An 11,721-nucleotide genomic window follows, 5' to 3' on the forward strand; every position below is an offset into this window, starting at 1 on the left:
GACGGAACTCCGTCCCTCCCTCTTTTGTCTCTTTTTTTGTCTTTAATATTTTTTCCTACCTCCTTTCGAAGAGTTGGGTTGCTTTTCTGGGTGCCTGATGTCCTCTGCCGGCATTCAGAAGTTGTTTTGTGGAATTTACTCGACGTTTAAATGCTCTTTTGATGAATTTGTGGGGGAGAAAGTGTTCTCCCTGTCCTACTCCTCCGCCATCTTGGCTCCTCCTCCCTTTCCCAGCTTTCTTGTTCTTTTTGTGAGGGGTGGTGATGTCAGGAATAACTGAGGAAACTCCTAATGGATGAATCTTAATTGGTGAATGTCAGAATAAAGTCTGACAATCAAAGAATGTACATTATGTGAGCTTCTGTCATCTGTAATATTATTATTTCAAGCACCACATTAAGCAGATACCACATACTCCTAAGGCTGTTAAAAACAAAGTAAGACTAGTGACTTTCATGTGTCAAAAATACTTCCATATATACATGTATGTTCTTACTAATTAGGTGATGTGCAAATAAGCATTGAGCATCGTTTCAATGTTTTAATCTTTCCCTTTTGAATTTGGCATACTGTCATATATAGGCCAATTTCTGTCCACTTGCATTATCACATATTTTCAATGGATGCCTGGAGTTCTAACCATTGGACTGCCAGAGAATTTCCAGGTTGATTGTTCTGAGAAAAACAAAGTATCAATATGATAACTCTTACCTGTCTTTTTGTTTTCATTTTTGTTATTTGGGCAGATGGTCAAAAAGTATGAAGCCAAAAAATGAAGGAAAGAAATGATTATAGAATTTTGTGAAAGAATTAAATGATAGTTTTAAATCTTCTATTTTTCTGCAATTTTTATTATGTTAATTGCTAACTTTTAAAATTTTGTAATTAGAATTCTTATTGCATAAAAGCATGTTTATTACCTAATTTTGTGTTTGCATGTTATACTACTCTTTTTTTTTTCATAGCGGTCCCCACAAATTGTATAGCTATCAGGCCTGCTATCCTGAAATTCACACTTTGTAAGGACATTGTCAAAGATGTGACCTCATGGAGGACTGTGGTCTTTATATTCTCCAACCTGAAGGACCATGACCTAGTCTTCCACTGTATGACCACATCTAACCCACTGCCCGAACTGTGGTGTTAGAGAAGACTCTTGAGAGTCCCTTGGACTATAAGGAGATCAAACCAGTCAATCCTAAAAGAAATCAGTCCTGAATAATCATTGGAAGGACCGATGCTCAAGCTGAAACTCCAATATTTTGGCCACCTGATGCCAAGAACTGACTCATTAGAAAAGATCTTGATGATGGGAAAGTTAGAAGGCAGGAGGAGAAGGTGGTGACAGAGGATGAGATGGTTGGATGGCATCACTGACTCGATGGACATGAGTTTGAGTAAGCTCCAGGAATTGGTAATGGACAGGGAAGTTTGGTGTGCTGCAGTACATGCGGTTGCAAAGAGTCAGACACTACTGACGACTGAACTAAGCTGAATGGAACTGAGGGCTATATACATTCTTAAATCTCCCATTAAGAGGGATAGCTTATTTTTAAGAAAACATAATATCATGGACTATCTTCTTGTATCAAACTATTGCAAATCCCTTCTATTAATTCTTTTCAAATCTACATAACAATTATATTCTTAAGGAGCCTTTAACAATGTTAATATTAAATTCTGCATAATTGTATACTTTTAAAATTATTTATGAAGATGATATTCTCAAGGATTCAAATATATTTCAATTTATTTTTTTTTGGCCTATTAAAGAAAAAAAGCTTCCAAAAGTTATATACTAATATTTTCTTGTTTGCTTAGCCGGCATCCTCATATACTGCTACTATCTGATACCATCAAATCCCTGGTTTCAGTAGTTTTTGGTCGCTTCTATATAAACTATTATAAATATGTATTTCTTTACCATTAAGAATGAAATGATATTAAGAAGCTATTAAGCTACTTTCTTTACAAGAAAAGCATTAACATTATGACAAGGTATTAATTTTTTTTTAGAATACTAGTAACTGAAATTAGTAAAGAAATACAATCATTTTAATGATTTTTCATAAGTCATCAGTGTTTTATTCCAAAATATTTTATCTTGCCTCCCGTGAAAACTGATTTCTGAGTATTATGAGAATTGGATTTCCAAGTGTATACTATCCATGCTGTGCTCTTAAAATAACTAAGTTTCTTTCTGAAAAAAAAAAAAAAATAACTAAGTTTCTTTCTGGCCTGACATCCTAAATATAGCTATATACACTATTAGCTGGGAAATGGTGGTTCCCTTGCAGATTGACCCAAGCTTTAAGGCTGTCTTTCACTGTGCCATATTTTTGACTTAAAATGTTTACAATTTAGGAACTTCCATGGAAGCAGGAATCTGTTGTCTTCTCTTTTAAAGTTTACACTTGGAGCACTATCTCAAGTTTCCCACCTGAACCATTTGCAATACCCCACCTGCTCAGTTTGAACTAGAGAGTCCATGTCACTATTGGGAGAGTTCTGTATTTATCATTTTATTATCAACTCCCTACCCAGAAATATTCTCTGAAAGCTTGATCCTTAAATCCTAATTTAAAATATGACTGCATATTGGAAATGTCTCTATCACTTCTGCTGGTCAATGGAATCTGGAAGCTGCAGAAAAAGAAAATTTAACCACAGCAGTGTTTTTAAGGACTCAAGAAACATCTGATAAGGAAATAAAATGGAGGACACAGGGAGATTATGCAAATTGCCCAGAAAACTGCTCTAAACAGATGAATGTGTTTGCTCTGCCTGCCACAAAATCCCACTTGAATCCGTGAATAAATCCTGAAGAACTGCTCCTAAGCCATTCCAAGGAAAATGTACTGTTTTATGCTCCTAGCTTAATTCAAAATGAAGGAACATCGTACAAAGTCCTGGGATACTCCCCTGGTGCTAATGGCTAAAAGAAATCCACATGATAAACTTTATCAGGTATTTTGTATTACAGTACTTATACCAAAACCTAAGGCTAATTAACTGGATGTCATCTAAATTCAATTGTGACAATATCTGACATTATAAAGTTTAATGACAACAGTATATGTCTGCTAAGTCTCTTCACTCGTGTTTGACTCTGTGGAACCCTGTGGACTCAGGCCCACCAGACTCCTCTGTCCATGGGATTCTCCAAGCAAGAATACCATAGTGGGTTGCCATGCCCCGCTCCAGGGGATGTTCCTAACCCTGGGATCAAACCTGATCCTCCTGCATTGCAGGTGGATTCTTTACCACTGAGCCACTGGGGAAGTCCAATGACAACAGACAAAATGAAAACAATTAAATATAATCATTGCAATTATAATTGCTGAAACATTTGTGAAATAAAAAATGAAGGAAATTTAAACAAGTACTCAATGGAAAAAAATATATATATACGGGGATCAGTTTATCATTATTTGTAAGAAATATGTCTCTGAAGAGGTGACTCAGTACATATGTTTCAGTAGAAAAATGATCAATGTATTTTTCTCTTTTCTATTTGTGGTATCAATCTTAAAATCTAAACTGTATACATGCTTATGGGAATTAAATTATATTTTTAAAGCTATTATTTCTGAAACTTACTGAAGAAAGTCAATGCCAAAGAAGACTCAAACTACTGCACAATTGCACTAATCTCACATGCTAGTAATGGCAACCCACTGCAGTACTCTTGCCTGGAGAATCCCATGGAAGGAGGAGCCTGGTGGGCCGCAGTCCATGGGGTCCCTAAGAGTCGGACACGACTGAGCGACTTCACTTTCACTTTTCACTTTCATGCATTGGAGAAGGAAATGACAACCCACTCCAGCATTCTTGCCTGGAGAATCCCAGGGACAGGGGAGCCTGGTGGGCTGCCTTCTATGGGGTTGCACAGAGTCGGACACGACTGAAGCGACTTAGCAGCAGCAGCACATGCTAGTAAAGTAATGCTCACAGTTCTCCAAGCCAGGCTTCAGCAATACATGAACTGTGAACTTCCAGATGTTCAAGCTGGTTTTAAAAAAGGCAGAGGAACCAGAGATCAAATTGCCAACATCCACTGGATCATGGAAAAGGCAAGAGAGTTCCAGAAAAACATCTATTTCTTCTTTATTAATATGCCAAAGCCTTTGACTGTGTGGATCACAATAAACTGTGGAAAACTCTGAAACAGATGGGAATACCAGACCATCTGACCTGCCTCTTGAGAAACCTATATGCAGCTCAGGAAGCAACAGTTAGAACTGGACATGGAACAACAGACGGGTTCCAAATAGGAAAAGGAGTACATCAAGGCTGTATGTTGTCACCCTGCTTATTTAGCTTATATGCAGAGTACATCATGAGAAATGCTGGGCTGGAAGAAGCACAAGCTGGAATCAAGAATGCCAGGAGAAATATCAATAACCTCAGATATGCAGATGACACCACCCTTATGGCAGAAAGTGAAGAAGAACTAAAGAGCCTCTTGATGAAAGTGAAAGAGGAGAGTGAAAAAGTTGGATTAAATCTCAACATTCAGAAACTGAGATCATGGCATCTGGTCCCATCACATCATGGCAAATAGATGGGAAAACAGTGGTTGACTTAATTTTTTACGGAATCCAAAATCATTGCAGATGGGGATTGCAGCCATGAAATTAAAAGATGCCTGCTCCTTGGAAGAAAAGTTATGACCAACCTAGACAGCATATTCAAAAGCAGAGACATTACTTTGCCAACAAAGGTCCATCTAGTAAAGGCTATGGTTTTTCCAGTGGTCATGTATGGATATAAGAGTTGGACTGTGAAGAAAGCTGAGCGCCGAAGAATTGATGCTTTTGAACTGTGGTGTTGGTGAAGACTCTTGAGAGTCCCTTGGACTGTGAGGAGATCCAACCAGTCCATACTAAAGGAGATCAGTACTGGGTGTTCTATGGAAGGACTGATGTTGAGGATGAAACTCCAATACTTTGGCCACCTGATGCGAAGAGCTATCTCATTTGAAAAGACCCTGATGCTGGGAAAGATTGAGAGCAGAAGGAGAAGGTGACGACAGAGGATGAGATGGCTGAATGGCATCGCTGACTCAATGCACATAGGTTTGTGTAAACTCCAGGAGTTATTGATGGACAGGGAGGCGAGCTGCATTTCATGGGGCTGCAAAGAGTCGGACATGGCTGAGTGACTGAACTGAACTGACGTTTTATCTTCAGTGGTATACTTTTCAAGCTAACAAATTTCTATGTGATTATAATTTGAGGAAAAAAAAAAAACTATTTCAAAAAACATGAGTGATTTCTTCCAGTTAAAATGTTTTGACAGAAGCAATTACTTGAGCAAGAGAAATTTGACTCAGAAATAATTTTTATTTCATATAAGCTAAAGAAATCCCATTGTTCTTTTCAATCTCTAGGAAAGAAGTTGATTAGTATTAAAATACACACACCTCAAATACTTTACTTGACAAATATACCTGTTTCAATTACTTTTTCTAAGGTTTCTGATGTCTTTCTCTAAAAAAGTGGGTGTTTCTTTTTTCAAAAAATATAGTATGGCCACCTATTTCACAGTCTAATTATATTCATTTTCACTATATAAACACAATTTTTATGGAAACAGAAATGACAAGTTTTTGGTAAAGCTAAAGAATAAAATTAAATACTACTAAATCCTTTTTAGGTATTGTGGTTAAATTAGAATTATACAATTAAAATGAAAAGAAATAGAAATTGTAACATTTTATATTATCAAATTCTGTTTTCATTTGGTAGTATTGCCCATATATGATTTCAAACATTCTAGTTTTTATCACTCAAATTTGTTCTACACATTTTTTGATTAATTTATTTTTATTGAATGATAATTGCTTTACAGAATTTTGCTGTTTTGTCAAACCTCAACATGAATCAGCCATAGGCATACATATTTAAAGACATGCTAATATGTTGGGAATGTAATGCAATTGTGGATTTTGAACACAAGTAAAACAACTCCTTTTATTTATTTTTAATAATACTTCTGGAAATGAATAGAAGTAAGAGTTTCAAAACAATGTGAATGTACTTAATGCCACTGAATGGTACACTTAAAATTATTAAAATAATAAATCTAGTTATCTGTAGTTTAACACAATAAAACAGCAACACTTTACCTACTATGAGAATAAAACAAGTAGTTTAATGAAAAAAGAAAACTACAGGCCAATATCACTGATGAACATAGATGCAAAAATCTTTAACAAAATTCTAACAATCAGAATCCAACAACACATTAAAAAGATCATACACCATGACCAAGTGGGCTTTATCCCAGCGATGCAAGGATTCTTCAATATCCACAAATCAATCAATGTAATACACCACATTAACAAATTGAAAAATAAAAACCATATGATTATCTCAATAGATGCAGAGAAAGCCTTTGACAAAATTCAACATCCATTTATGATAAAAACTCTCCAGAAAAAAAAAAAAAAAAAAAAACTCTCCAGAAGGCAGGAATAAAAGGAACATACCTCAACATAATAAAAGCTATATATGACAAACCCACAGCAAACATTATCCTCAATGGTGAAAAATTGAAAGCATTTCCTCTAAAGTCAGGAACAAGACAAGGGTGCCCACTTTCACCATCACTATTCAACATAGTTTTGGAAGTTTTAGCCACAGCAATCAGAGCAGAAAAAGAAATAAAAGGAATCCAAATTGGAAAAGAAGAAGTAAAACTCTCACTGTTTGCAGATGACATGATCCTCTACACAGAAAACCCTAAAAATGCCACGAGAAAATTGTTAGAGCTAATCAATGAATGTAGTGAAGTTACAGGATATAAAATCAACACACAGAAATCCCTTGCATTTCTATACACTAATAATGAGAAAATAGAAAGAGAAATTAAGGAAACAATTCCATCCACCATTGCAAAGGAAAGAATAAAATACTTAAGAATATATCTACCTAAAGAAACTAAAGACCTGTATATAGAAAATTATAAAACACTGGTGAAAGAAATCAGAGAGGACACTAATAGATGGAGAAATATACCATGTCCATGGATTGGAAGAATCAATATAGTGAAAATGAGTATACTACCCAAAACAATTTATAGATTCAATGCAATCCCTATCAAGCTACCAACGGTAGTCTTCACAGAGCTAGAACAAATAATTTCACAATTTGTATGGAAATACAAAAAACCTCAAATAGCCAAAGCACTCTTGAGAAAGAAGAATGGAACTGGAGGAATCAACCTACCTGACCTCAGGCTCTATTACAAAGCCACAGTCATCAAGACAGTATGGTACTGGCACAAAGACAGAAATATAGATCAATGGAACAAAATAGAAAGCCCAGAGATAAACCCACACACCTATGGATGCCTTATCTTTGACAAAGGAGGCAAGAATATACAATGGATTAAAGTCAATCTCTTTAACAAGTGGTGCTGGGAAAACTGGTCAACCACTTGTAAAAGAATGAAACTAGAACACTTTCTAACACCATACACAAAAATAAACTCATAATGGATTAAAGATCTCAATGTAAGACCAGAAACTATAAAACTCCTAGAGGAGAACATAGGCAAAACACTCTCCGACATACATCACAGCAGGATCCTCTATAACCTACCTCCCAGAATATTGGAAATAAAAGCAAAAATAAACAAATGGGACCTAATTAAACTTAAAAGCTTCTGCACAACAAAGGAAATTATAAGCAAGGTGAAAAGACAGCCCTCAGAATGGATGAAAATAATAGCAAATGAAGCAACTGACAAACAACTAATCTCAAAAATATACAAGCAACTCCTACAGCTCAATTCCAGAAAAATAAGTGACCCAATCAAAAAATGGGCCAAAGAACTAAATAGACATTTCTCCAAAGAAGACATACAGATGGCTAACAAACACATGAAAAGATGCTCAACATCACTCATTATCAGAGAAATGCAAATCAAAACCACTATGAGGTACCATTTCACGCCAGTTGATAGTTGGCTACTATCCAAAAGTCTACAAGCAATAAATGCTGGAGAGGGCGTGGAGAAAAGGGAACCCTCTTACACTGTTGGTGGGAATGCAAACTAGTACAACCACTATGGAGAACAGTGTGGAGATTCCTTAAAAAACTGGAAATAGAACTGCCTTATGACTCAGCAATCCCACTGCTGGGCATCCACACTGAGGAAACCAGAAGGGAAAGAGACGCGTGTACCCCAATGTTCATCGCAGCACTGTTATAATAGCCAGGATATGGAAGCAACCTAGATGTCCATCAGCAGACGAATGGATAAGAGAGCTGTGGTACATATACACAATGGAGTATTACTCAGCCATTAAAAAGAATACATTTGAATCAGTTCTAATGAGGTTGATGAAACTGGAGCCTATTATACAGAGTGAAGTAAGCCAGGAAGAAAAACACCAACACAGTATACTAACGCATATATATGGAATTTAGAAAGATGGTAACAATAACCCTGTATACGAGACAGCGAAAGAGACACTGATGTATAGAACAGTCTTTTGGACTTTGTGGGAGAGGGAGAGGATGGGATGATTTGGGAGAATGGCATTGAAACATGTATAATATCATATATGAAACGAGTTGCCAGTCCAGGTTCGATGCATGATACTGGATGCTTGGGGCTGGTACACTGGGACGACCCAGAGTGATGGTATGGGGAGGGAGGCGGGAGGAGGGTTCGGGATGGGGAACCATGTATACCTGTGGCGGATTCATTTTGATATATGGCAAAACCAATACAATAATGTAAAGTTAAAAAATAAAATAAAAATTTAAAAAAAAAAAAGTGAGCTCTGATACCAGGTTTCTGCTGCTAAGTAGCTTCAGTCATGTCTGACTCTGTGCGACCCCATAGATGGCAGCACACCAGGCTCCCCTGTCCCTGGGATTCTCCAGGCAAGAATACTGGAGTGGGTTGCCATTTCCTTCTTCAATGCATGAAAGTGAAAAGTGAAAGTGAAGTCACTCAGTCGTGTCCAACTCTTAGCGACCCTATGGACTGCGTCCCACCAGGCTCCTCCATTGTTGGGATTTTCCAGGCAAGAGTGCTGGAGTGGGGTGCCATTTAAATCCTTGTTTCACAGTTGATTGTCTAGTAAAATCAGTTAAGTTACTTATCTTTCTGACATTTTTTTTTCAACTCTGAAGGGGTCTTTCTGTGAATATCTAACTCAGTTTGAGAATTAGATGATATAAAAAAGTTCTTAGTTCATAGTAAGGACCACATATGAAACAATTCAAAACCCTAACTTGCAACTCTAATTTCCATAATCCAGATTTTGTTAATTAGCTCTATAATTTGAAAATATACTCTGTAACTTTTATCTTTATTTTCCAGTAATTAAACAATCATTTTTATGAGAATCAGTAACAGCTGTAACCTTCTAGTGATGATCTAAGGATTATCTACTCCTCACAGAGACCCATTACACAGTAATAAATTTAGAAGAGGTCCTGGATTATAGAAAGTCCCTCAGCAATGCTATCTTGTGTCAAAACCTTTTAAAAACACACAGATATGAAATAATCAATATATCATGGCTCTAGGTCCTAGATTATTAATCCAAAAGATTACATACATACAGCAACAACACTCAAGTCCCACAGGTATGTTAAAGTGTATTTTTATATACTTTTGTTCTATGATATGCCCATAGAAGTCAGTAAGACCATTGCTCTCTATTTATGTTTAATGGTAACATATTGTAGAATTGCACTAGAAAACTGTCATAAAAATTATGCTCTACAGTACTCATGTCTACCAATTTCAATGTCAGTCTTCTGAAGAATGTTCTATAAGAAACATGAATACTAAACATTTTGTACATTTTTACACTTTGTTTATGATCTTCATTTTGCTGCTGTAAGGAACATACCCATTAGTCAATAATTAAAAACAAATAATATCGTGTTTGACAACACCACATTTTGAAAACTGCAAATAAAAGTTGAGTATTAACTCATAATATATATATATAAATTATGAATTATTACACAATGTGTAATTTTCTGATGATTGGTAAATTTGAAAGCAAAATAAAATTATTGTGATTTAAATAATAGTTGTGGTATCACTTTAAATAATGAAAAATGAATACATTGGACTATGTTGCAAATATATTTTCAATATTGATGATAAACTTTTTCTATATGAAATTTATTGTTTCAAGTTTGCCTTTTTTATATTTTGTTTTATCTTGTAAAATTCCCTAAATTTAAAAGAATATTTAATCCTTAAAAATCTACACTTAGAAAAATAGATTTTATATAATAAATAATTATACATGTGTATACATTTTTGTGTGCATGTGTATATACACAATTATATACCTATAGAGGAGATTCTTTCTGGTGACTCAGTGATAAAGAATCTGCTTGCTAATGTGGGAGATGCAGGTTCAATCCTCTGGTCAGGAAGATCCCCTAAAGAAGGAAACATCAACCCACTCTAGCATTTTTGCCTGGGGAATCTCATGGACAGAGAAGCCTGGCAGACTACAGTCCATGTGGTTGGAAAAGAGCCAGGTAAGAGTTAGTGACTAAACAACAACAAATACCTGTATAGTCAAATCCTGATATTTGCAGTAGTTATGCTCTATAATATCAACATAAACACTGATTTAGCATATACTGAATCTCTGTTTCTAGGGAAAAATACAGGTTTTGACATCTGATCTCAACATTTTTATCAACTGATCAGTTCATAGTCTTATTTAATGTGTGTTTCTGTTTGAAGACATCATATATTTTTCATTCATTAACAGAATAGAAGACACCACTTTAACTTATGCCTGAGTGAAACATCAAATACATAAATGTTTTTAGTAAGGCTCATCACACCCTCCTTGTGTTTAAGAGCACACTACACAACACTTCAGAACTATTCACGGTGTCCATTTAAAATTGTGGAATTATTAACAACAACAAAACTTTAAAAAATGAAAAAAAAAAAAGTAGCACTACACAGACCAATAAACCATGAAGCGGGTACTTGTATGAAATTTGAAACAAGAACAGAGCATTGCCTTAACTGGGAACATTCATGCCCATGAATGACTCAAAGTTTTCACCTCACTGCATGTGTCCACAAATGAATGAAAATGAAAGTAACAGAAATATTTTGGAGCTACAAATAAGTACATTTTTGTGAGTAGCAAAAATCACAAATAGGAAATGTGCAAAATGATAAGCATAGACTACACTCACACACATACAGACGTGTGTGTATGTATGTGTGGCAGGCGGGGGTCTGTGTGTATGCAGAAATTTTGCATCACATGGGTAAGATAATTTGACACAAGTATCAATATGCAATACTACAGTACATTTCGGAGAAAATATCATAAACTTCTATAACTACTATATTTTTTTGCTGGAGTGAATGTCATCAGTGACACAAAAGGTTAGGGGAATTTAAGATTTTTTCAACTACCAAGTCTCCAGACATTTAGTAACCAAGAAAAAATCTTGGCTTTATGTTTCTATAATTCATTTTAATTTCTTTTTTCTAAAGTTTTATTTTAAAAGACCAGTCTTATTAATATTTATGCTGCCTGTTGGAAAACTTTAAATAGGAGGTCATTTATTTTAACATTCATTTCATTTCCCATGAATGGAAGACTCACCACTTAGTGAAAAAGAAGTTTTGATATCTAGTGTCAGGTACACCTGAAAGGGAAGAAATCTCAAATTAAATTTAAGAATACATTCCAGGAGC

The 11,721-nt window shown here is 35.4% G+C and overlaps 1 long non-coding RNA gene across 1 annotated transcript in view; it reads right to left on the reverse strand.

The window, feature by feature from the left end:
* Window positions 1-101, reverse strand: part of LOC113879175 — a 170,507-nt gene extending 170,406 nt beyond the window's left edge. The window contains exon 1 of the long non-coding RNA XR_003507225.1: window positions 60-101. This is a non-coding gene — a long non-coding RNA (uncharacterized LOC113879175). The remainder of the gene's footprint in view (window positions 1-59) is intronic.
* Window positions 102-11,721: the final 11,620 nt, after the last annotated feature.

This window comes from Bos indicus x Bos taurus, chromosome 20 (genome assembly GCF_003369695.1).
Source record: "Bos indicus x Bos taurus breed Angus x Brahman F1 hybrid chromosome 20, Bos_hybrid_MaternalHap_v2.0, whole genome shotgun sequence".
NCBI classification, from domain to species: Eukaryota; Metazoa; Chordata; class Mammalia; order Artiodactyla; family Bovidae; genus Bos; species Bos indicus x Bos taurus.